This window comes from Sorex fumeus, unplaced genomic scaffold, assembly GCF_029834395.1.
Source record: "Sorex fumeus unplaced genomic scaffold, SorFum_2.1 ptg000157l, whole genome shotgun sequence".
In the NCBI taxonomy this organism is placed as follows: Eukaryota; Metazoa; Chordata; class Mammalia; order Eulipotyphla; family Soricidae; genus Sorex; species Sorex fumeus.
The window spans coordinates 4,057,042-4,082,247 of NW_026606214.1; the positions used below are offsets into that span (position 1 = coordinate 4,057,042).

Consider the following 25,206-nt stretch of genomic DNA (forward strand, 5'->3'; position numbering starts at 1 on the left):
AAAAATTGGGCTCAGATCTCTGCCTAAGACCATGTACAAAAGTAAATCAAAATGGATTAAAGACCTCAACATAAGACCGGAATCCATAAGGTACATTGAAGAGAAAGTTAGCAAAACCTTCCTTGACATTGAAGGGAACAGTATCTTCAAAGATGACACGCCACTGGCCAAGCAAGTAAAAACAGAGATAGACGAATGGGACTATCTTAAACTAAGAAACTTCTTCACCTCAAAGGAAACAGTGACCAAAATACAAAGACAGTATACAAAACGGGAAAGTTTATTCGCCCAATACCCATTTGACAAGTGTTGATATCAAAGATATACAAAGTACTGGTTGAACGCCACAAAAAGAAAACATCCAACCCCATCAAAAAATGGGGCAATGAAATGAACAGAAACTTTCTCAAAGAAGAAATCAGAATGGCAAAAAGGCTCTACATCATTAATCACCAGGGAGATGCAGATCAAAACAAAAATGAGATATCATCTCACACCACAGAGATTGGCCCACCTCCAAAAGAACAAAAGTAACAAGTGCTGTGCGGATGTGGCGAGAAAGGGACCCTTCTTTACTGCTGGTGGGAATGCCAACTGGTTCAGCCCCTTTGGAAAACAGTATGGACGATTCTCATAAATTGGAAATGGAGCTCCCATTTGACCCAGCAATACCACTCCTGGGAATATATCCCAGAGAGGCAAAAAAGTTTAGTCAAAGTGACATCTGCCCTTGTGTGTTCATTGCAGCACTGTTTGCAATAGCCAGAATCTGGAAAAAACCTGAGTGCCCGAGAACAGATGACTGGTTAAAGAAACTTTGGTACATCTACACAATGGAGTACTACATAACTGTTATAAAAGATGAATTCATGAAATTTACATACAAGTGGTACTTCATGGAACATATCACGCTAAGTGAAATGAGTCAGAAAGAGAGGGACATACATAGAAAGATTGCATTAGTTTGAGTAAAATAAAGTAAGAAAATAGGAAACTAACACCCAAGAATAGCCGAGATAAGTTCCAGGAGGTTTATTCCATGGCTTGAAGGCCAGCCGCACATGTTAGGGGTAAGGGCAGCTCAGATAGAGAAGGGAGCACCTAATAAAGGGTGTTGGGAGGATCCTCCCAGGATGGGAGAGGCATGCTGAAAGTAGACTATAGACCGAACGTGATTGCCACTCAGTGCCTCTTTTGCAAACCACAGTACCCAGAAGAAGAGTGAGAACAAAAGGGAATGCACTGCCACAGAGGCAGGGTGGAATGAGGGGGGTGGGGGTGAAAGGGATACTGGGATCAGTGGTGGTGGAGAATGGGCTTTAGTGGAGGGATGGGTATTCGATCATTGTATAACTGAAACCCAAGCACAAAAATTTGTAATTCTACAACTGTATCTCATGGTGTTTTACTAATAATTTTTTTAAAAAAAAATAAAATAAATGGCAAGCCCAGCTGCACTGAAATAAAAAGATAGCAGATAAAAAGCGAGGAAATGTTTACACATCACACATCATAATTCTGACCCTATTATCTAAGATACTGACAGCACTCACAAACCTCCACACAAGGAAATCCGTGACAGTAAATCCCCCATCATAGAACGGTGTGGGGACATGCACAGAATCTATCCTAGAGGGGACACCCCCATGGGCTGTAGGCATAGAAAGTGTTTTCAGCACTGACTGTCAGGGAAATGTCAATCAGAAAGACAGTGGTGGATCCTCTCAGCCCAGTGAGAATGTCCAATATTGAGACTGGAAACTACCAGTGTGGGCTGGGATGTCCACAGAGAGGAATGTGGTTTCAAGGTTGGTTTGGAATGTTAATGTTTCGCTTTTACATGAATGAAAAATAGTAAGGATATTTCTCAAAAAATAGTTAAAAACAAAGTTTCCACAATAATATATATATATAATTTTCTGACTTTGTGATTAATGGTGATTAAATAAATATTTTCATCAAAAATAGTTTCTATATGACCAATTGTTTTTGCTTGGATATCTACTCCCAAACCTGAATAACTTAAGTTGAGAAGATATACGTGAACATACACTTGTTGTAGTGTTTGATGGCAGAACATGGAAACTATTCTAACTCTTCATGACATTTAGGCTACCTGCTTATGTTTCTAACTTGTTGGAATGTTCTCTCATTTAATGTCTATGCAAAATACTAGGTCACTTCTATAAAAAGTGAAAATAGACTTTCCATTGTAAGGGCAAAACTGACGCCATGACAGGCGGCAGAAATGAGAAAAATCAGGTAAGCCTCAGGTTCAGTTCCTGGAACTGAAACAGATTCCATTTCCCACCAATAAAGTAATGTGTAACTAGCCAACTTGAACCCACCTGGGAAAGTTCCTGGGTTCAGCAAATGTTCTTAGTTAATCAGTTCTCACAATGCCTCAGAAGTTGCTTTTTGTTAACCCTAAAAGAAGGAGAAATCTATGTAACCATAAAATTGGTACTGATTCTGAAAATTATTAATTATTGCCTAACTACTGTTACCCTATACACTTGCCAAAACACCTTTGACTCATAACTAAGTAAGATTTTTTTGAAACAATAAGACATGTACTGCTTATGTCATTAAGCCTTTGCTGCCTGAAGTCGTGGTCATTATCAAGAAATTACTTTGTGGGTAAGATAGTTGAGCCTAGTATACCGGAATAAAACGCCGACTGCTTTTGTGTTATCGTGTTCATGTCTCTGTCCGTCCTTCCTCTTGGAAACCCAGAATCCCCAGCTTAACACCATATAACCCAGTGATTCCAGTTTTAGTAACATTGCCCAAATGTCTGGAGCAATAGCACAGCTGTAGGGTGTTTGCCTTGCACGCAGCCAACATGGTCGACCCGAGTTCGATTCCTCCGCCCCTCTCAGAGAGCTTGGCAAGCTACCGAGAGTATCTCACCCGCACGGCAGAGCCTGGCAAGCTACCCGTGATGTATTCGATATGCCAAACACAGTAACAACAAAGTCTCCAATGGAGACGTTACTGGGCCCACTCGAGCAAATCGATGAACAATGGGAGGACAGGACAGTGACAGTTATGCCCAAATGTGAAAACATCAATTTGAGAAGATATAAATAAATACAATTTCAGTGCAACATTTGATATACTGACCAGGACATGGAAATAATACTAGTGCTTAATGGCAGTTTCACGGATAAGAAGTCGTGGTGTTTTCACAGTGGGTGTTATGCAGCTACAGGAAAACATAATATTAAAGTTTGTTGCAACGTGGATGGAAGTGAAAAATACCAGATTAAATGAAGTTAGTCTGGGAGAAGGAAAAATGAGGATGATGTCATTCATCTGTGGTACACAGAGAACAGAGTGTCAGGATGGACAGGATCCAATGATAACAACCCCTGCATCTTAACCACACTCCGGGATTCCTGAGGAATCAGGTGGGGTCTCAGATCACTGGGAAGAAGAGGCCGAGCACAGGGGCCACAGCAGAGTGTGGGGGTCTGTGGGGATTTGGTGCTGGGAGAAGCGCAGGGAGTTTGTGACCCACAAGCATCAACTCTCAGACTGTTGTCATCATGTTCCCTCAGTGACAATAAAGAAAGTAATGAGAGAAATCTCTTTTTGTGAAAACCAGTGATCTTTTTGAAGAAAAATTAACCACACCTGACCTTATGGGATATAACAGTCTCTAAGGGAACTTGAACACGAGATAGAATAATCAATTTTGTACTAGAAGTGAAAGTAATAAGTAAAATTAACATTATTGTGTTATTAAAATCGTTTAGCATATTTTAATAAAAAGAAAAGAAAATGATCTCCCAAAAAGGGAAAAAAGAGTTGTAAAAGAATAAAGATTCAGTATTTGTACTGCAAATCAAAATGACGAGAGACAGAGAGAGAGAGAGAGAGAGAGAGAGAGAGAGAGAGACAGAGACAGAGACAGAGACAAAGACACAGAGATAGACAGATAAAGAGACAGAGAGAGAGTGAAGAAAAGTGCCTGCCATAGGGGCCAGAGATATAGTACAGTGGATAGTGCATTTGCCTTGCATGTGACTGACCCGGGTTCAATCCCCGGCATCCAAGAGGGTCCCCTAAGCACTGCCAGAAGTAATTCCTGAGAGCAGAGCCAGGAGTAATCTCTGAGCTTCGTTGGGTGTGACGCAAAAAGCAAAAAAAAAAAAAAAGCCTGCCATAGAGGTAGGTGGACAGGGTGGAGGGTCTGAGGTGTGGGCAGTGATGGAAGGGAAACTAGAAATGTCCATGTTGGAGGGAAGGGTGGTAGAACACTGTATGACTGAAACCTAAGTATGAACATCTTTGCAAAGATCTCACAGTGATACAATAACTGTATCATAAACAACTGGAGTGATAGCACAGCGGATAGGGTGTTTGCGGGTAGGTCGACCTGGTCGACCCGAGTTTGATTCCTTCGCCCCTCTTGGAGAGCCCGGCAAGCTACCGAGAGTATCTTGCCCTCACAGCAAAGCCTGGCAAGCTACCCGTGACATACTCAATATGCCAAACACAGTAACAAGTGTCACAATGGAACGTTACTGGGCCCGCTCGAGCAAATCGATAGACAACGGGAGGCCAGTGCTGCATAAAAAATAAAATTTAAAAAAAGAAAGAAGAAAGAAGAGAATGTAAGCATTTTATTAACGTATTTCAATAAAAAGAAAGAAAATTATCTCCCAAAAAGGGAAAAAAGAATTGTAAAAGAACGAAAATTCAGTACCTGTACTGAAAACCACAATGCTGAGAGAGTGACACAGACATAGACAAAGACAAAGAGAGAGTGATATAATAATAACTGTGTCATCACTTAATCACTTAACTTCCCGTTAGTCATCGATTTGCTCGAGCGGGCGCCAGTAACGTCTCCATTTGTCCCTGTCGCGTGCTAGTGTAGCCCAATGGCATCTGTTTGCTCCGGGAACATGAAGGGCCTCAAACCGATCGTTCATGACCTTGACAAAGAAGTCTGACCATCTGGTAGGTGGGCGGCCACGCGGTCTCTTGACATCCCGTGGAATCCAATCAGTAACAGCTCTAGTCCAACGGTCGTCTTTAAATCTCATTACGTGACCAGCCCATCTGATTTTCGACACCTTGGCAAATGAGACAGCGTCCCTGATCCTTGATCGTCGACGGATGTCAGAACTCCGGATTCGTTCTCTCATTTGAGTGAAACGTGATATTCCAAGCATAGCTCTTTCTATTCTTCTTTGGGAGACCTGAATGGCGTTCTCATCTTGTTTGCATAGGGCCCAGGTCTCTGAGGCATATGTTAATGCAGGAAGAACAGTGGAATCAAAGAGATGTGCCCGGAGCCGGAGGTTCTTCGTCCTCTTAGCTATTTCTTCGACATTCTTGAAGGCGTTCCAAGCCGCTCTCTTCCTCCTGCGCAGCTCGGGTGCCAGGTCATTTGTCATGATGACCTCTCGACCTAGGTACACATAGCTGTTGCATTCGGAGATGGTCGTTCCATTGAGAGCGAATGGGGCGTCAGGAACAAGGCTGTTTCTCATAAACATTGTCTTCGTAAGATTCAGCTGTAGTCCTACCTTTCCACACTCACGGTCAAAGTCGGCCAGCATTTGTGCCGCTTGGCTGATGTTTGGTGTTATTAAAACAATGTCATCAGCAAAACTGTGTCATAAAAATAAAATTTAAAAAAGAAAGAAATGTCCCACCTGCTCCTGGACACAGCCCTACAGTCCCAGAAGCAGAGCGCACCCTGGTGGTCGCACGCACCCCTGCAGCTCCCTTGTCCCTCAGAGGTATTTGTCTGGATTTACAGGGACTTGCCCTCACTGTGTCTCTTGCACAATAATACACGGCTGTGTCCTCCGTTACTGAGTTGCTCAGTTTTAGGTAAACTTGGTTCTTGGAGGTGTCCCTGGAGATGATGACTCGAGACTGAAAACGTGAGTTATAGTTTGTGGCACCATTATTATGCATAATACCAATCCAATCCAGACCCTTTCCAGGGGCTTGGCGAACCCAGTGTACACCATCACTGGTTAGAGAGAATCCAGAGACTGAGCAGGTGAGGGACAGTGTCTGCGAGGGCTTCACCAGGCTTGGTCCCGACTCCTGCAGCTGTACCTGGGACAGCACACCTGGGGACAGAGAACCACAGTGAGTCACGGGCTCAGAGGCCCCAGGCCCAACTTGGAGCCTCTGTCCAGGGGATACTCACATCTGGGAGCTGCTACCAGAAAGAGGAGGAACAAGCGCTGATGCACGTTCCTGCCCATGAGGTCCATGATCTCAGACACCATGCCAGAGGGAGAGGGAGTTCAAGTTGGGCTGAGTGTTAACGTGGTTTTAATCCTGGTTCCTGAGTGCAGATTTGCATGGGAGAATCTCTGTAGAGAAAGGAGGGGACCCGGGGGAGGCTGTGTGTGGGCTCCCTGTGAGGAGATGCTGACTGTGGCTCAGAGCACTCAGGCCTGTCCCTGGGGCCCTATCAGAGCTGGGCCTCTTCCTCTAGCCCAGGAAATGTGCTGAGGAGCTCTCAGGAAACAGGAATTGCTGAGGGGGAAATGGCAGGGGGGAGGAGAGTCCCCGTGTTTCAGGTCCCTGATGGCCAAACCTAGCCCCCCCCAGGGCCTTTACCCTTAGACAGTCCCCAGTTCCTCCGTGTCCCTCAGTGGTGGCTACTGTTCTCCCACTGCAGATGGAAAACCTGGGTCCAAACTGGCAGTGTAACTGTCACAGGAAATTCTGACACAGGAAATTCATGGCTCCATCCAGTCCATGGTTAATCAGTTTTCACTGAAGAATCCCAACCCATATGTGATGCTTAGAAAGACTTAATAAAGGGTCCTCAGCACACAATCAATTGGGCCAAAGTTTTGGTCTTTGTGTAAAGACTCACACATGCTACAAAGGTACAGTGTGCAAGAACTGAGCAGTGACACGTGAGTCCCTAACATGCCCCCAAAATGATGGAACCTAGACACAGCCCATGTCACATAAGATTACTCCTAATTCCATGAAGCACTAGAGGGTTGAATTAAATCTAACGAACCCGAAACTGTGCTTTATAATTTGATATTTTAAAAAGTCAGCATTTGGGGCTGGAGAGATAGCACAGTGGGTAGGGCATTTACCTTGTACTCAGCTGACCTGGGTTCGATTTCCTGCATCCCATATGGTCTCCCAAGCAGAGGCAGGAGTAATTCCTGAGTGCACGAGCCAGGAGTAACCCCATCCTTGTATGACCCAAAAAGTAAAAGAGAGAAAAAAAGTCAGTATTAAACATCAAAACTTATCAAAACACTCAGCAAGTTCAACAAGATTCTACCAAAATTAAACACAGAGATAGACAAACAGCAACTCAGGCAATATGTATATTGAGACGGATGAATGTTATACCACATGTACATGATGGCGCTAACAGGATAAATAAACATTCTCTTTTATAAATCACATGACTTGCTGTTGCTCTGTCCCAGAGCACTTGCAAGCCCAGGACGGTGAATCCTCACAGATCTCACCCCAGCTGCACTGTCTCTGTGAGCTCCACCACTGGCAGCAGGTTTCAGGGGAGCTGGAACCCACACCTTAGATACAGTCTGGAGAGGATGAGAAGATGCACAATGATGAGACTGTTTCTTAAATATACAACACTAGACAACAGGGAACATTCTTATGTTTTTTTAGAATCATTATTTATTTTTTAAATTTTACTGAATCACCGTGAGATAGTTACAAGTTTTCATGTTTGGGTTACAATCACACAATGATCAAACACACATCCCTCCAGCAGTGCACATCCCCCCCACCAAAATCCCCAGTATACTCCCCTTCCCCATCCTTCCCCTGCCTCCATGGCAGATGATATTTCCCATACTCTCTCTCTTTAATTTTGGGCATTATGGTTTGCAATACAGGCACTGAGAGGACATCATGTTTGGTTCATTATCTACTTTCAGCACACATCTCCCATCCCGACTGATTCCTCAAGCCATAATTTTCTTAGTGATCTCTTCTCTATTCCATCTGCCTTCTCCCTTCTACTCAAGAAGTGGGATTCCAACTATGGAGCAATCCTCCTGGCCCCTGTATCTGTCCTTGGGTATCAGCCTCATGTTATGTTATTCTATACTCCACAAATGAGTGCAGTCATTCTACGTCTGTCCCTCTCTTTCGGACTCATTTCACTTAGCATGATAATCTCCATGTCTATCCATTTATAAGCAAATTTCATAACTTTATCTCTCCTAACAGCTGCATGGTGTTCTATTGGATAGATGTACCAAAGTTTCTTTTACCAGTCATCTGTTCTAGGGCACTCTGGTTGTTTCCAGATTTTGGCTATTGTGAACAGTTCTGCAATGAACTTATAGGTACAGGTGTCATTTCTACATGCTCTTTTTCATCCTCAAGATATATTTCCAGAAGTGGTATTGCGGGATCATATGGAAGCTCAATTTCTAGTTTTTAAAGGACTGTCCGTATTGTTTTCCAGAAAGGCAGGACCAGTCGGCATTCAACAGGGAATATTGTTTCTAACCACCAATTTTGACTATAGATTTTATAAAATATTTTAAAAATTATTTTCAGCATATTAAATAAGTTGCATTTCTAGTTTTAAAGCTTCTTGACACATTTTGTAGGTGTTTCACTCTTACAGATAAATACTAAAAATACCCATGTGTATCATATCACAAAGGCATGCAGGTCTCGGGGCTGAGATCTCCAAGCCTGCTGAGATCAGGGCTGAGTATCCACCACCCAGATCCTCCAAATTCCAGTAGGCAGGGGTCACACGAACCAACTGGCCCCCTGGTGCCGTGTAATCCAATCAACGGCCAAGACCCAGAGACTATAAAACCCAGCTCCGGGAAGAGAACAACGCAGAGTCTCCTGCCCCCATGCCTGGCTGTCCTCGCCAGGGCCCCTTGGAGGGGAGCGGGTTGAGTTTCCCTCCCCGCCCCTACCAGGGCTCCGGCAGCTGAAGACCTCCAGAACCAGCCACAACCATGCTGAGACCACTCTCCACACGCATGAAGGTACTGGCAGAGGAACAAAGGCATGTGGGTCCCGGGGCTGAGATCTCCAAGCCTGCTCGGATCGGGGCTGAGCGTCCTCCACCCAGATCCTCCATATTCCAGTAGGCAGGGGTCACACCCACCAACTGGCCCCCTGCCTCCGTGTAATCTCATCAATGGCCAAGACCCAGAGACTATAAAACCCAGCTCCCGGAAGCGCGTGGCTGCATTCGCAGTCACGTGACATCTTATTATCTCATCCCTACTTTGGACAAACTGGCAGGCTACTGAATGTAACTTGCTCACATGGCAGAGCCTGGCAAACTCCCCATGGCGTACCTAATATGCCAAACAAATACCAGTAACAACGATGGGTCTCATTCTCCTAACCCCGAAAGACCCTTGAATATGGCACTTTGTAAAAAATCTCAGGGCTAGGATGAAGGAGATGTTACTGGGGCCTGCTCGAGGCAATTCATGAACAACAGCATGGTCATGATCGCGATCATTTGGAATTTATTAGAAAGATGGTAAGAATTTAATTAGAAATGAATGAAAGCCCACATGATCAATTTGTGTTTTCTCAAAGTCCTGAATGAAAGAGGTAGCTTTTCACTTTGTCCATAATAGCAATTTGGACGGGTTCAATGAAATACTCTCCACAGAAGTGTCGCAAGATCTTTTTTCAGGACCACTAATTGATACCTGAGCACTATAGGTGGAACCAGGACACAGATAGGAAGTAAAATCATAGTACTTCAGGTGCGTTCCCCAAGTCAAAGAAAAATATAGATTGTCCATATTTGAATAATATCATTTTTACATAATAATTAGATATCGATCATTTTAGAAAATTAAACTTATTTATTTTTAATTGAACCACAGTGAGATATACAATTAAAAGTTGTTCATGTTTGGTTTCAAACATAATATTCCAACACCCATCCCTTCATCAGCTTACATTTACCACCATCAATGTGCCCAGTTTCTCTCTTGCCCTTCCTTACACCAGCTGCCTCTATGACAGGCACTATTCATCTCCCTCCCTCTCTCTCTCTCTCTCTCTCTCTCTCTCTCTCTTGCCGTCTTCCTCTCTCTCTATCTGTCTCTCCGTGTCTGGGTATTTCTCATTGTGTAATTATGGTTTGCAAGAAAGATACTGAAAGGTTATGCGTATATCCCTTTACCTACTTTCAATAATCAGTTTGTGCCCAAAGTGATCAATTCCACCAATTACTGTCATACTTGTCCCTTTTCTATCCTAACTGTCTTTTGTCCCACAAACACTTTTGGCTGGCTTCAAACCATGCACCAGTCCTTCTGGCTCCTGTTTTTTCTGGCCTTGGATATTAGCTCAGACTAATTTTTTAATATCGCACAAATGAATGCAGTCCTTCATTATCTGCCCCTGTCCTTATGACTCTTTCACACAGCAAGATACTGTCCGTGACTATCCATTTACAAGCAAATTTCTTCACATCAGTTTTCCTAGTGGCTGCATAGTATTCCACTGTGTAAATGTACCATGGTTTCCTGAACTAGTCATCTGTTCTCGGGCACTTGGGTTGTTAGCAGATTCTGCTATTGTGAATAGTGCTGCAATAAGCATAGAAACGCAGATGGCATTTCTGCTGTGTGTTTTGGACCCCCAGATTGGTAAGGCTGTATCAAATCTAGTTTTTCAAGGAAAGTCCATATTGTTTTCCAAAAAGGCTCAACCAGTCGGCATTCCCACAATGAATGAGAACCCTTTTCTCCCCTCTCCCCACATCTGAGCCATCACTGGTTGCTCTTGTTCTTCTGGATGTATGCCAGTCTCCGTGGTGTGAGATTAAATCTCATTGTTGCTTGATTTACATCTCCCTGATGATTAGTGATGTAAACTGCTTTTTCATGTCCCATTTGGCCATTTTAGTTTCTTCTTTAAGAAAGTATCTGCTCATTTATTTCCTCCCCATTTTTGATTAGGTTACATGTCTTCTCTTGTAGTGCTCTATAGTGCATTATATGTACTGTAGCACTGTGGCACTGCCATCCTATTCATCGATTTGCTCGAGTGGGAACCAGTAACGTTACCATTGTGAGACTTGTTGTTACTGTTTTTGGCATATCGAAAACGCCATGGGTAGCTTACCAGGCTCTGCCGTGCGGGCGGGATACTATCGATAGCTTCCTGGGCTCTCCGAAGGGATGTAGGAATGGAACCCGGGTCAGCCGCAAACAAGGCAAAAACCTTACCTGCTGTGCTATTGCTCCATAGCAGTGCATTATATCACTTATCACTTAACTTCCCGTTAGTCGTCGATTTGCTCGAGCGGGCGCCAGTAACGTCTCCATTTGTCCCTGTCGCGTGCTAGTGTAGCCCAATGGCATCTGTTCGCTCTGGGAACATGAAGGGCCTCAAACCGATCGTTCATGATCTTGACGAAGAAGTCTGACCATCTGGTAGGTGGGCGGCCACGTGGTCTCTTGACATCCCGTGGAATCCAATCAGTAACAGCTCTAGTCCAACGGTCGTCTTTAAATCTCATTACGTGACCAGCCCATCTGATTTTCGACACCTTGGCAAATGAGACAGCGTCCCTGATCCTTGATCGTCGACGGATGTCAGAACTCCGGATTCGTTCTCTCATTTGAGTGAAACGTGATATTCCAAGCATAGCTCTTTCTATTCTTCTTTGGGAGACCTGAATAGCGTTCTCATCTTGTTTGCATAGGGCCCAGGTCTCTGAGGCATATGTTAATGCAGGAAGAACAGTGGAATCAAAGAGATGTGCCCGGAGCCGGAGGTTCTTCGTCCTCTTAGCTATTTCTTCGACATTCTTGAAGGCGTTCCAAGCCGCTCTCTTCCTCCTGCGCAGCTCGGGTGCCAGGTCATTTGTCATGTTGACCTCTCGACCTAGGTAGACATAGCTGTTGCATTCGGAGATGGTCGTTCCATTGAGAGCGAATGGGGCGTCAGGAACAAGGCTGTTTCTCATAAACATTGTCTTCGTAAGATTCAGCTGTAGTCCTACCTTTCCACACTCACGGTCAAAGTCGGCCAGCATTTGTGCCGCTTGGCTGATGTTTGGTGTTATTAAAACAATGTCATCAGCAAAGCACAGGTGGTGTAGTTGCCGACCATCTATCTTCACTCCCATTCCTTCCCATTCCAGTCGTCGCATGATGTTCTCGAGGGTGGCACTGAAGAGTTTCGGTGAAATGGTATCACCCTGCCGCACCCCTCTCTTGACATCAACGATCACTTCTTTGTAGAATGATGAGATCCTGGTAGTGAATCCGCAATACAGCTCACAGAGGATCCTGATGTATTGGGCTTGAATGCCCTGATTGGCTAGGGCTTCAATGACCACTTCCGTCTCAACAGAATCAAAGGCCTTCTTTAAATCAATGAACGTTAAGCAGAGCGGCATCTTGAACTCCCGAGAAACCTCAATGAGCTTGGTTATCGTGTGGATATGGTCGATGGTGCTGAATCCTTTGCGGAACCCTGCTTGCTCGCATGGTTGTCCTTCATCTAATGTTCTGCCAATCCTATTCAGGATGACTCGAGTGAACAACTTGTAGATGACAGACAATAGGCAGATCGGGCGATAGTTGCCAATGTCATGAATGTCTCCCTTCTTGAACAGTAGTACGGTCCTGCTGGTTTTCCATTGGGACGGAACCTTGCATTCAGACAGGTAGCGAGTGAAGAGCCGAGCCAGTGTATTGATGAGTACTGACGGCAGGTTCTTCAGGTGTTCAGGTCTGACCTTGTCTGGGCCGGGTGCTGTTTGTTTCTTTACCAACGAAATGGCATTATATATCTTTGATATTAACCAGTTTTCAGATGGGTAATGCATAAATATTTTTCTAATTCTGTGGTCTGTCTCTGTATCTTTGGAATAATTTCTTTTTATATGCAGAAACTTCTTAGTTTAATGAAGCCACCTTTGTTTATCTCTGCTTCCACTTGCTTGGTCTGTGGTGTTTTAAGTTTGAAGGTGCCTTTAGTTTCAAGGTCATTGAGACTTTTGCCTATGTTTTTTTCCTTGTGACTTATGAATTCAAGTCTGAGGTTGAGATATTTAATCCATTTTGATCTGATTTTTGTACATGGTGCTAGAGAAAGGTCTGAGTTCATTTTTTTTTACATGTAGATGCCCAGTTTACCCAGTACCACCTCATGAAGCGACTTTCCTTGCTCTAGTTCATATTTCTTACTTCTTACTCAAAGGTAAAATGATCATATATGTTAGGGTCTCTGTCCAGATATTCATCTTTATATCATAGTTCTGGAGTTTGCCTTTTTTCAATATCATGCTCTTTTAATTCCTACCATTTTGTACTACAATTTGAAGTTGGGGAAGGTGATGCCTCACGTCTTTCCCCCAAGAATTGCTGTAACTAGTCGTGGGGGTGTATTGTTCCATATGAATTTCAGGAGTGTCGGACCTATTTCTTTGTTATGGGTTCAGCTCCCTGCTAGATCCCAACTGTCCTTATAACTGATCGGATCTGGGGTATCCAGGAGTATTGACCTGGTTAACACCCGTGTTTTTACTCAGAAACAATGGTGGAGCCTCCTTACCCCCAAGTGCACAACCAGGAAAAATATTTTTATTAATTTTTAAATTATTTTTGTATTTATTTTTAATTTAATTTCTATAAATTTGTTCATAATAATAATTTATTACATTTAATATTCCAACTCCATTCCCACCACCATTACACCTTCCCACCACCATATTTTGAACGTTTCCATGGTGACCCCCAAAACCTGCCCCCAAAGCAGGACTTAATTTATTTTGTATTGCTTATTATGAATAATCCACTAAAAATGATCCAAAATAGTTTTCTCAGAGAAAGTGTGTAAAGATTGTATTTCCCCTGTGTCACTAAGCTCTTATATAAGAGCTATAAGATATTCTTAACATGTTGCTTAAGAATGAGACTTGTGTATTTATAAATATATATATATGTACATATATATGTGTACTTATTCTCCCTGAGAAAGGTTACCACCGTCTCTTTGCACTCCATCCAATGTGGTGTGATACTCTTGGTACATCAGTGCTGTAGAGTATGCGGTGTCACAGAGCCACAAATGTGGTCTGTATAACCCATGTGTCCTCCACCAGCACAATCAGGAAAATTATTATTTCACTAATAATCAGCATTTCCCCAGTGTAACTTAGATCACTGTCCTGTTTACCCATAATAATTACCATTGTTACACTGACAATAACTATTAGTTTATAGAATTTCCAATTTTTATTATATCCATAGAAGTTATTTTAATATCTAGGATGGGTGTTTGTTGACTGATCTGTTTTAAGTAGAGGAATTTGAAGTGAACCTGAATGAACTAAGGGACGTGAATGAACGGCAATTCTGAAGAATGCCAAAGACATACTGGTGATGTTAATGACAGATGAGTTTGAAGGAAGCAGAGCAGAGACCATGAAGGGATTGAAGGAGGGACGGAGGGAGAGAGGCAGAGTCACACTGAGGGATTGGCTGATTATAGGTGAGGGGTGAGATGCGAGACAGACGGGGTGAGCTCAGCTGTGTGTCAAGGGGTAACATGAAGAAAGAGAGTGTGTGTGTTAGAACTGGGACTGTGGAACACCAGGGGATTACTAGGTCTAGAATGAGCTGGGGAGTCATAGGAATGGAGGAAAATAAGGTGAGAGATTGAGGTTCATAGGAACCCTGCTTCTACGTTCACTGTTCACTATGGGAATGATTCTCTATTATTATGTGAGCTGTTCACTGTCTTACTGTCATCCCATTTTTCATCGATTTACTCGAGCTGGCGCCTGTAACATCTCTATTCATCCCAGCCTGAGATTTTAGCAGCCTACCCTTACTCGTCCTTCTCAACAATTGGAGGCTTTTTCAGGGTCAGGGAAATGAGACCAGTAATAGTTACTGATTTTTGCATATCGAATGTGCCACGGGGAGCTTGCCAGTCTCTGTCTGTGTGGGCAGGATACACTTGGTAGCTTGCTGGGTTCATATATATATATATATATATATATATATATATATATATATATATATATTGCTGGAGTGATAGCACAACATGTAGGGCGTTTGCTTTGCAAGCGGCCAACATGGCCGACCTGAGTTTGATTCCTCCGCCCCTCTCGGAGAGCCCAATAAGCTATCGAGAGTATCTCGCCCACACAGCAAAGTCTGGCAAGCTACCCATGACATATTCGATATGCCAAACACAGTAACAATTGTCACAATGGAGACATTACTGGGCCCGCTTGAGCAAATCGATGAACAACGGGAGGACAGTGACAGTGGTATATATCTATGATTAGTTGCCTACTGTCTGAACCCCATCAACATAGTGTGGTAATTCTGGAAAATGGGTAGGAAATGTATTATGATTAAGTGTATTAAGTGTATTATCCAGCAGCTGGAGAGCGGCCTGGAGAGTGGCAACGGTTGGGTAGTGGAGGTTGGCTCCCAGGGATGGGTCTCCTGGGAGGGGGAGGGCCCTCGCTCAACCCTCTCTGGGTCGCCCCAAGTGAAAACAGACTGGTGTGAAGTACCTTGAGCTATTTATTCACATCAAATAGTGGATATTTTAGCTTACTACCTAGTACTGATATTTTTGTTTAATGTTGGTCTTTCTTCAGGCCAGCTAAGTTAATGACGGTATGCATTTTATGGTGACCCTTTCTTTACCTGCATGCACACATATTCACAAACAGACATGGAGGACTTGAGATGCTGCTATTTCCAGCAGTTATCTGGGTTCCGTGAGTGCCACAGTAGGTAGCTGAGACGCTCCATCAACATTGGCATAGGAAATGTTTGTTACCCACCCAGGAACAGCGAGTCCAGGTCCTGCTTCCCAGGGAGTCCGGGGACCCTTTTCTGATGGAAACCTCAGGCCCAGGACTGAGGATGGAGCTGAGGAGCTACAGGGCCCCTTATCAAGGATAAACCATGTTCATCTGAGATTCAGGACAAGGACTGTTGCCCATGACCAGTTATGACCTAACTGGGTTTGATACCCTTCCTCAGCTCATTCTGGGAGAGACTGCTTCCTGTGCAAGGATGCCCCCTTGGGGTCGCTTGTGTGCAGAAGAGAGTGTCAAGAGGGAAAACCCGTCAGCATTGAAGATTGATCACTGGGCCCACATTCTAAGGGATGAACTCTTTCATCCTCTCTTTCACACCTGAGGATGCACGGCATGCTGTTGTCATGCATAGCCTATGACTGGGCAGTTACCCATCTGGCCCATCTGTGGGATGGACCATGGGTTCATCATCTGTTGTGACAGGTAGTCTAACCACAGATATGATCTCTTTTGTGATTTCTCAGGAAAAATATTGCAGACAAAAGGAGGCTGAAGAGAAATCCTATGCTGGATGCATAATGATGAAGTGATGAAGAGAAGGAGGTGGATGAAGATGAGCCAATGCTCTGATCATCATAAAACTCAGCGAGAAGAACAGGTGCCCTCAGTAACCTGGGGATGTCATGCCTTAATCCATCTGTTGTCCTGCGGATCCCAGGAGACTGAATTTTAACTCATTGGAGGGATAGACGTGTAAGAACATGTGATATAGAGAGAAGCTGTTCAGGAAAGCAAAAAAATAAATAAATAGATAAAACGAATACTTAACAGGCATGTTTATCTTGTGATCCCTAAGTTACATTCTTTCGTAAATAGAGTCCAGTGAAGTAAACGTGCGTTACCAATTTTGGAGACATCAGTGGAAAATCAAGAGTCAGAAACCCGTCTCTATAAAATAACATTCCCTGGAGTGACCTTATATGAGGGGCAGGAAACCAGAAATCAGCTCTAGCTCCTCTAGAGGTGTTTCCTCTATGTAGGGGCCATAGCGCCACCTGCTGGCCGTGGTCTCCTGCAGCCCACAATCTCCCAGCAGGGAGGTTTGTGTCTGGGCTCACCCTGACTTCTTCTCACTGTGTCTCTCGCACAGTAATACACTGCTGTGTCCTCGGGGGTCACTGAGCTCAGCTGCAGGGAGAAATGGTTCTTGGAGGTGTCAGTCGTGATGGAGATGCGCCCCTGGAACGCTGGGTTGTAGCTGATATAACCTGACCAGAGCCCCATCCATTCCAATTCTTTCGCAGGGCGCTGGTGGATCCAATTCCAGTGGTAACTGCTGGTGACAGAGCCCCCAGAGACAGAGCAGGTGAGGGAGAGGGTCTGAGAGGGAGCCACCAGGCCTGGGCCCGACTCTTGCAGGGTCAGAGCAGACACAGCACCTGGGGACAAGGGGAATCAGTCACTGTCAGTCCCTGCAGTCACTTCCTCCCCTAGACCCTGTCATATCTGGTACACTCACCCAGGGGGGCTGCTACCAGGCAGAGGAGAAGACCCCGAAGAATCATCTTTTCTCGACCACAGCTCTGCCTTCCCCAGAGACTCAGCCCTGAGTGAGGAGATAGCTGTGAGCTGCACAGCTCAGAGAGCTTTTGACCCCAGAGCCTGAGAAGGATTTGCATGAGGTGACCAAGTCTATTATAAGGGGAAACTTTCTTACCTTGTATCTCCTTTTCCCATTGGGGTGCTTAACTCACACACTTTGGCTGGTGGATTGAGCACTTGCCAATGAAGCATTGAAACAGGTCATAGGAGGCTCCTCACTTATTTCAATAATCTGTCTCAGCAAGTTAAAATGATCACAATTATTTCAATTTCAAGTTGCTAATGAAAATAGTTTGCATTGTTTATTTTTCAAAAATATTTTTAATATAAGCACCATTTAGAATACCTGTAATCATAATCATACTTTGTTTCATACCTGTGTCTCTATAAAATAATATCCAAACGAAAACTACCCTTCCCAGTACTCATTTCTTTCCATAAAGAAATTATGGGTATGGTGCTGCCAGCAGGTCATTCTGTACCTTTGAAGCGAATGCATCAGCAGCCTAATGTCGCCTTCAGACTTTCAGATATCCCAAAATTGCTGCTGTATCTTTGGCCAGACCCGAACAACCTGGGACCAAGTTTACCAAGAAAATAAACAGCCAAAATTTAGGTATGTGCCACCTCTGGCTGAACTATATAATTGGAGGCAAGACCTCTCTGGTTCCTGATCGAACTGCTTAATGGCCATGATCCCAGAGACTCAGGAACATATCTCAGAACTCACCAGGTTTTGACAGAAATCCCTCCAGATTTAATTGCTAAAATTTTGGAATTCCAAAATCGCATGACCGCTATTGTGGCTGTGTGAAATAATACGTTATTTATAATCAGCAATAGAAAACAAATTATCTAATGTATTTTTGGCAGAGTTGAGTGTTGGGGTAAAATCCCAAATTATAATGGCAGGTCTGGTGTCGAAATATTGAATGTGATCAAAGTAGAGATAGAATAATACGGACATCATTTGCCCCACAGGTAAGGGAATGTTGGGAGGGTGTGGGATGGAAGGTATACTGGAGTTTTGGGTGGTGAAAAATGGGCACTGGTCAAGGGACAGGTTTTTCATCATTGTATGACTAAGACTTAAACCCAAAAGCTTTGTAATTGCTCTCACGGTGATTCAACAAATAAATTTATAAAAAAGGGGGAAAAATAGTAAGCTGGGGTTCATGTCCAATTCTATCAGTCTAATCAATTGCTGAATAAATAGCAATACTCTTACATAAAAATATGATATAGTTGTATCTTATAAATATTTATAAAGTACATACTTATAGAAAATTCCTGTTTGAGTTTTATTTTTGTATTTTTGTTTAGGGGCCACAGTCATTGATGCTTGACACAGTGATGGTAATTCTCTACTCTATTCTTGCCTGGAGCACAGTCATGAGAGTTTTCTAATCTTGCCTGATTTAGAATCCCTTTATATAGTCCCAGAATACTCAGGGCACCACCCCAATTTTGGTCTCATTATTAAGGGGACAGTGTCCCACTAGTTGCATGGAGATTAGAAGTTCTCCCTGGCACAGACCCTTGGCCACTAGAGGACTCGACGTGTAGAGAGTTCCCCAGGACCAACTTCTCTGACATTTCTAAGTATAACGTAGATTAATTGTCTTGATTTGCTACTGCCCAATGACTTGAGACTTGGGAAAGAGGCAGCTCTGGTGTCAGCAATACTTCAAATTGCCTCTGCCTTAGAGCATCAAGACCAGCGCTCCAGCTTTTCCAGTCATAACAACCCCCTGCTTCTCTCTGCCACCTGCTCCTTAGTGCACACAGGCATTCTCCCTCAGCCCCTATGGACCACTGTTCTCCTAATAAACTTTCATATGATTAAGGGTCTAGGGCCCATGTGGGCGGCTATGTCTCGACCATGCTGCACTCATAAATCTTTGAGCATCTACTGCCCAAGACAGACGAACCATTCCCTTGTTCCCAAAGTCCCTGTAGTAAGTCAGTAACTGCATTCAGGGAGACAAGGTCCAAGTATTTGATCAATGGCCTTTGCAAGAGGGACATTTCCCCATCTCACAGAGATGCTTCTCACTTCATGCTAAGACCTCATCAGGGAAGACAGGGCATGGACGAACTGTCTGGGAATTTTGAACTCAACACGTTTGAGAGGAGAGGATTTTCCTGAGACTCTAGAGAGGGCAGAAAACATGCCCCCAGTGTCAGCCAAAACATTTCTTTTCTTCCTCTCATTTAGAATGTGAGCTGAGGGTCCCTGGAGGAGATGTTGAAGACAGGAACCTGTGTGCTTTGGGCCTCCCCAGAACAGGAAACTGAAAGTCTCCTCCAGGGACTGAGTGAGGGGAACTGAGTTTCTTGTCTGTCCCAAGACACAGGTGGATGGTTACACCTGGGTCAGGCTAGGAGACTCCCTCACACCTCTGCTCACTTGGTGCGGGGCCAGGGAGATTGAAACAGGTTCAGTTCTTGGAGTTCAGGGAATAGGATGCTGTGAGGATTCAGAGATTGAAGTCAGGGTTAAAGCCCCTTACCCAAAAACACTCAACTGTGTGGATCAGTTCTCCTACTGGCTGCTCTTAGCCCTTGTTTCTCCCTTGATGTGGATCCTTTAAGTCCCATATTATGAGACAGCTCCCTCTGCTCATGAAAGCCAACAGATTCAACCCAACAGATTCGATGCAATTATTCTGACTAAAAGAAGCCAGGTTTGGGGGGAGCAGGGGGGCTCCCAAGAATTGCCGAGGCACCCGCTGCCTGTCCTTCTTGGCCAGCAAGTTGAGGTTGTTCAGTGAGCCGGCCCAGCCCCTAACCCTGGGCTCACACAGGCCAGTGTTTGCTCCAGGCCCACAAAGTAGCCAGGATTTTTTGTTTGTTTGTTTTTTGCCTTTTGGGTCACACACGACGAGGCTTAGGGGTTACCCCTGACTCTGCACTCAAGAATTACTCCTGGTGGTTCTCGGGCACCAATGGAATGCTAGGAATTGAACCTGGGTCAATCACATGCAAGGCAGCCACCCTACCAACTGTACTATCACTCCAACTAGTAGGGCGTTTGCCTTACACACAATCAACCCGGGTTTGATTCCTCCGTCCCTCTCGGAGAGCCCGGCAAGGTATCGAGAGTATCCTGCCTGCATGGCAGAGCCTGGCAAGCTACCCCTGGTGTATTTGATATGCCAAAAACAGTAACAACAAGTTCAAAATGGAGATGTTACTGGTGCCTGCTCTAGCAAATTGATGAACAACAGGATGACAATACTACAGTGCTATTATGAAACAGATCATTCTGTATCTCTCCCTTTCCTGCTGATTGATTCATTCAGCATGATATCCTCTAATTTTTTTCTATGTTACAGAAATTTGAGTGATTTTCAAGTCAGTAAGCATGGTTAGGCCCATAGAGGGTAGGCAGGATCAGGACTCTTTCCAGGTGTTCCTCATGGATGTGAAATTTACGAGTAAAATGTCTTCAGGGCAATGCCCCAGACTTTCTTCATTCAGTTGAAGTGTGTACACTAGAGAATGGTTGGTCATTTGAGAACGTGGCATTCCCAGTGTCACTTGGACTTGTCACTACACACAGAGGACAGTGGGAGACTGAGGACAGTCTGACACTCCAGAACTTTAGGTAGCAGTTCAGTCACCAAGGAGCCCCATCCAGGCGTCTGCTCTGTGCAGAGGCAGGAAGGGTGCATTGAGAACAATCCTCGAGGTCTGATTTCTGGACTGCCCTGTCCCAGGAATCTGTCTGTGCCTTTCTGCTCTACCACATTGACAATCCAGGCTGGTCTTCAGGTCGGGCCCTTGCTTCTGTACTCTGCACTGACCTCGGTCGGAACTTTCGCCCATATTGTGCTCATCGTGCCTTCAGGAATTGAAGAGTTGTCCTGATTCATGTATGTTTAATGTTCTTCTAGGGAAGAGAATGAAAATACTCTCACATCAGATATAAGCATTCTCTCTGCCATTGGGAAGGAAGGGTTTTGCTCACTATTTGTAAATTGAACATTTTGATAAATTTGGGAACATTTTTCAAAATGCAGGTATGAATCTTGGTTTCAACCTAAGAAGCAAACCTCATAGTCCAACTACAGAAGCAAGAATATTCCCAGTTATACTCTGGTCTGCATGACGGATAGCCCATCATGTAGTCATGCTGTCTGAGACTTCCCAGTGGACACTAATAGGAGATATATATATATATATATGTATCTATACATGTATACATATATTTCTGTTTTCCACTGACCTAGTCTTTACATATGTGCATGGATATACATCCATGTATATATTTCCTTGATATCAATTGAGAGAAAGTGATAAATTGTAATTAATTTTTCCCAGATTTCAAACCATGCATGAAATTAATGTTCACTCAATACCATATATTTACCAGCAATATTGGTCAATTGGTGAGGTCAGATCCCAGGTATACTCAGCTGGGATGCATGACCCTGGGGTGGAGGGAGCAGTCCTTGAGACCTCACTCTACATCCTGTCTGCTGGTCAATGCTACTGCCAGCCCTCCTGGGTACACCCCAGAACTTGTGTCTCTCCTTTGTTAATGAACTTCCCCTGAGCTGTACTGAGATGCCCCCTACATAAGGACTTCACAGACCCTGACCCTGACCATTTCCTTACCACCACGTGATAGGAGAAATGTGACCTTAGTCCCTTTCATATGGGGTCATCTCCTCCACTGGCTCTTGTGCAATAGGAGGATTCCAGCTCAGGAATAAAGAGATATAAATATGTACAATGGGGCAGGGCTGCACAAAAATTCCAGAAGGGGCTCTGACCAACACCAGGAATTTATCTCAGAGAAAAGGATTTCTTGCAGATCACTTGATCACTTGACATCCTGTTATTCATCGATTTGCTCGAGCGGGCATAAGTAACATCCCCATTCATCCCTGTCACGTGCTAGTGTAGCCCAATGGCATCTGCCTGTTCTAGAAACACGAAGAGCCAAAATCCGATTGTTCGGGGTCTTAAAGAAGAAGTCTGACCATCTCATAGGTGGGCGGCCAAGAGGTCTTTTGATGTCCCAGAGAAACCAGTTGGTAACGGCTCTGGCTGAGCAGTCGTCTCCAAATCTCATTACATGTTCAGCCCATCTGATTTCCTATGCTTTCACAAACGAGACATTATCCCTGATTCTTGACCGTCGATGGAGATCAGAACTCCGGATTCTTTCTCTCATTTGAGTGAAACGTGATACTCCAAGCATAGCTCTTTCAGATTTCTCTTTGGGAGACCCGAATCACATTTTCATCCTGTTTTTGTAGGGCCCAGGTCTCTGAGACATATGTTAATGCAGGAAGAACAGTTGAATCGAAAAGATGTGCCCGAGCCAGAGGTTCTTTGTCCTCTGAGCAATTTCTTCGGTGCTCTTGAAGGCCTTCCAAGCCTCTCTCTTCCTCCTGCGCAAATCAGGTGCCAGGTCATTCATCTTGTTGACTTCTCGATCTAGGTACACATAACTGTTGCCTCCATTCCGAGAGGTCGTTCCATTGATAGCAAATGAAATGTCAAGAACGAGACCGTTTCTCATAATCATTGTCTTCATGAGATTCAGCTGTAATCCGACCTTCCCACACTCACGGTCAAAGTTGACTAGCATTTGTGCTGCTTGGCTAATGATTGGTGTTATTAGAACGATGTCATCAGTGAAGTGGAGGTGGTGTAGAATATGATGTGGTCAATTTCGTTGTGGAACAATCCACCAGGAGACTCCCATGTCCAATGTTTAGATTCGTCCTTTCTGAACTGTGTGTGACCACGCATGGTCTTGGTTGACATGATGAACTCAGACAGTGTCTCACCCTGTTTGTTCCATTGTAGACCATTGGTCCTGATGTGGAGTTCTTCGGCTGATCTTCTCAGTTCTATCTTGGCATTAAAATCACCAACAATGATCTTCAGAAGGTGTGGTCTTCTTTATAGAACTTCTCCAGCTCCATGCATAACTTCTCCAATTCTCCTTCATCATAATTGGATGTTGGTGTGTAGACAACGAAGATAGAAACTGCCAGCAGTGAGCCACATCTATTCAAGTGTTAATGTCCGATTCAGGTTGTTAGGCATTTGAATGAAGCAATGCTCATGGCCAAGTTCGTGTTCACAAGGACACCGATACCAACGATGCCTCTTTTATCGCATGTTCTGCGGAACATTTCTTCTCCACTGTCGAAAATGGCATGATGTGATTGATGCCTTCTTGTCTCGGTCAGACCAATGATCTCGTACTTGATCATTCATGCTTGTACTATCAGGTCCTCGATGGATGCATCTGATGTCACCGTATGTGCATTGAAGGTACAGCAGTCATTTTAGTCTTTCTTCGTTTTGGCATCCTAGTTCGGCCTTGAGATTTTATCAGCCTCTTCTTCCACATCCTTCTCAATGCTGCCGTATTGGTGGCTCCTTCAGGGTCAGGGGAATGAGATCCATTGTATTTACTGATTTTGGCATATAGAATACTCCACAGATAGCTTGGCAGGCTCGGTCGTGACAGTGCGATACTCTCGGCAGCTTGCCAGGCTCTCTGAGAGGGATAGAGGCTTTTGGGGCGGCCTCAGTTCGCCCTTGTAGGTGTTCCCATGGTTCCAACCATAATTGAACCCCATTATATAGGTGTGAAAGTACTGGAAGATGGGTATTAAGTGTCTTATGATGTGTCGCTCGGCCACTTTGTGGCCTGGAGCATGGAGGTGGCTGGGTAGTGGAGGTAGTGGAGGTCCTTGCAGACACAGAATTTAAAACAAAATGTGAAACATTGGGAGTCTGCTATGTGTAGACCTACAGTTAAGGAACCTGCAATAACCCTAGCTCAAACTTCCATGTGATTCTTCCTGTACCATCTGGGGAGCTCCACATAAAATTCTAGATGAAAATATGAGTGACGCCAGGTGTTCTCGAGAGAAGCGATCTTCCTCTTGGCTGTTGCTGAAGGACAGAGACAGATTGTGAGCCTTTCCCTCAGATAACGCCTGGCCCTGTGAGCCCCATATTGTGTCTCAGACCCTGACTCTCTGAGGAGGAAGTCAGGAGGATCAGCGTCCCTGTCATCTCCTCACTCAGCACAGCTGCCTTCCCCTCGGTTTTCTGACACACTCAGGATGTGGTTGTCACACTGTGTCACTCACACAGTAATACATGGCCATGTCCTCAGTGCTCAGCCTGCTCAATTCCATGTAGGCTATGTCCTTGGAGATTTCTGCAGCGAGTGTGAGTCTGCCCTGGAATTTTGGTGCGTAGCTAGTTCCACCATCATAAGGGAGTATGTATCCCATGCACTCAAGCCCTTGTCCCTGAGCCTGCCGCACCCAGTGCATATAGTCTTGGATGAAGGTGTATCCGGACACTTTGTAGGAGATCTTCACTGATGTCCCAGATTTTGCCACGTTAGCACCTGACTGTACCACCTGTACCTGGGAGTTCACACCTGTGGACAACAGACAGGAGTGGGTGGACTCCACTTGACTGGCCCTGTTCCCTCAGCCCAAGGCATGGGGACACTTACCTGTAGCCATTGCCACCAGGAAGAGAATTTTCCAGGTCTAGTCCATGGTTGGGACTGCGCACTCAGGGGCTTCTGAAGGTGTGGGTGTGCCTGCTGTGTGAGGTTGTTAGGACACAGACACATCTCTATTTAACTCAGTGTCCTTCGTCTAATTTGCATATTCATGAGGAGGTAGAATTCAGAGCTGAAGACCTGGTCCAACCTGGGAAGGGGTTGGTAGAGGCCATCGGGTCCAACCTCAAGGAGAGTGAAGAGGTCCATGTTCTGATCCTTGATTGAGGAGATGAGACTCTGTCCTGTCCCAGAA

General features: G+C 44.5%; 1 pseudogene; it reads right to left on the bottom strand.

Moving 5' to 3' along the window:
- The window catches only part of LOC130016588 (immunoglobulin heavy variable 1-2-like), a 37,444-nt pseudogene extending 12,499 nt beyond the window's left edge, over nt 1–24,945 (bottom strand).
- Between the last annotated feature and the right edge of the window lie 261 nt (nt 24,946–25,206).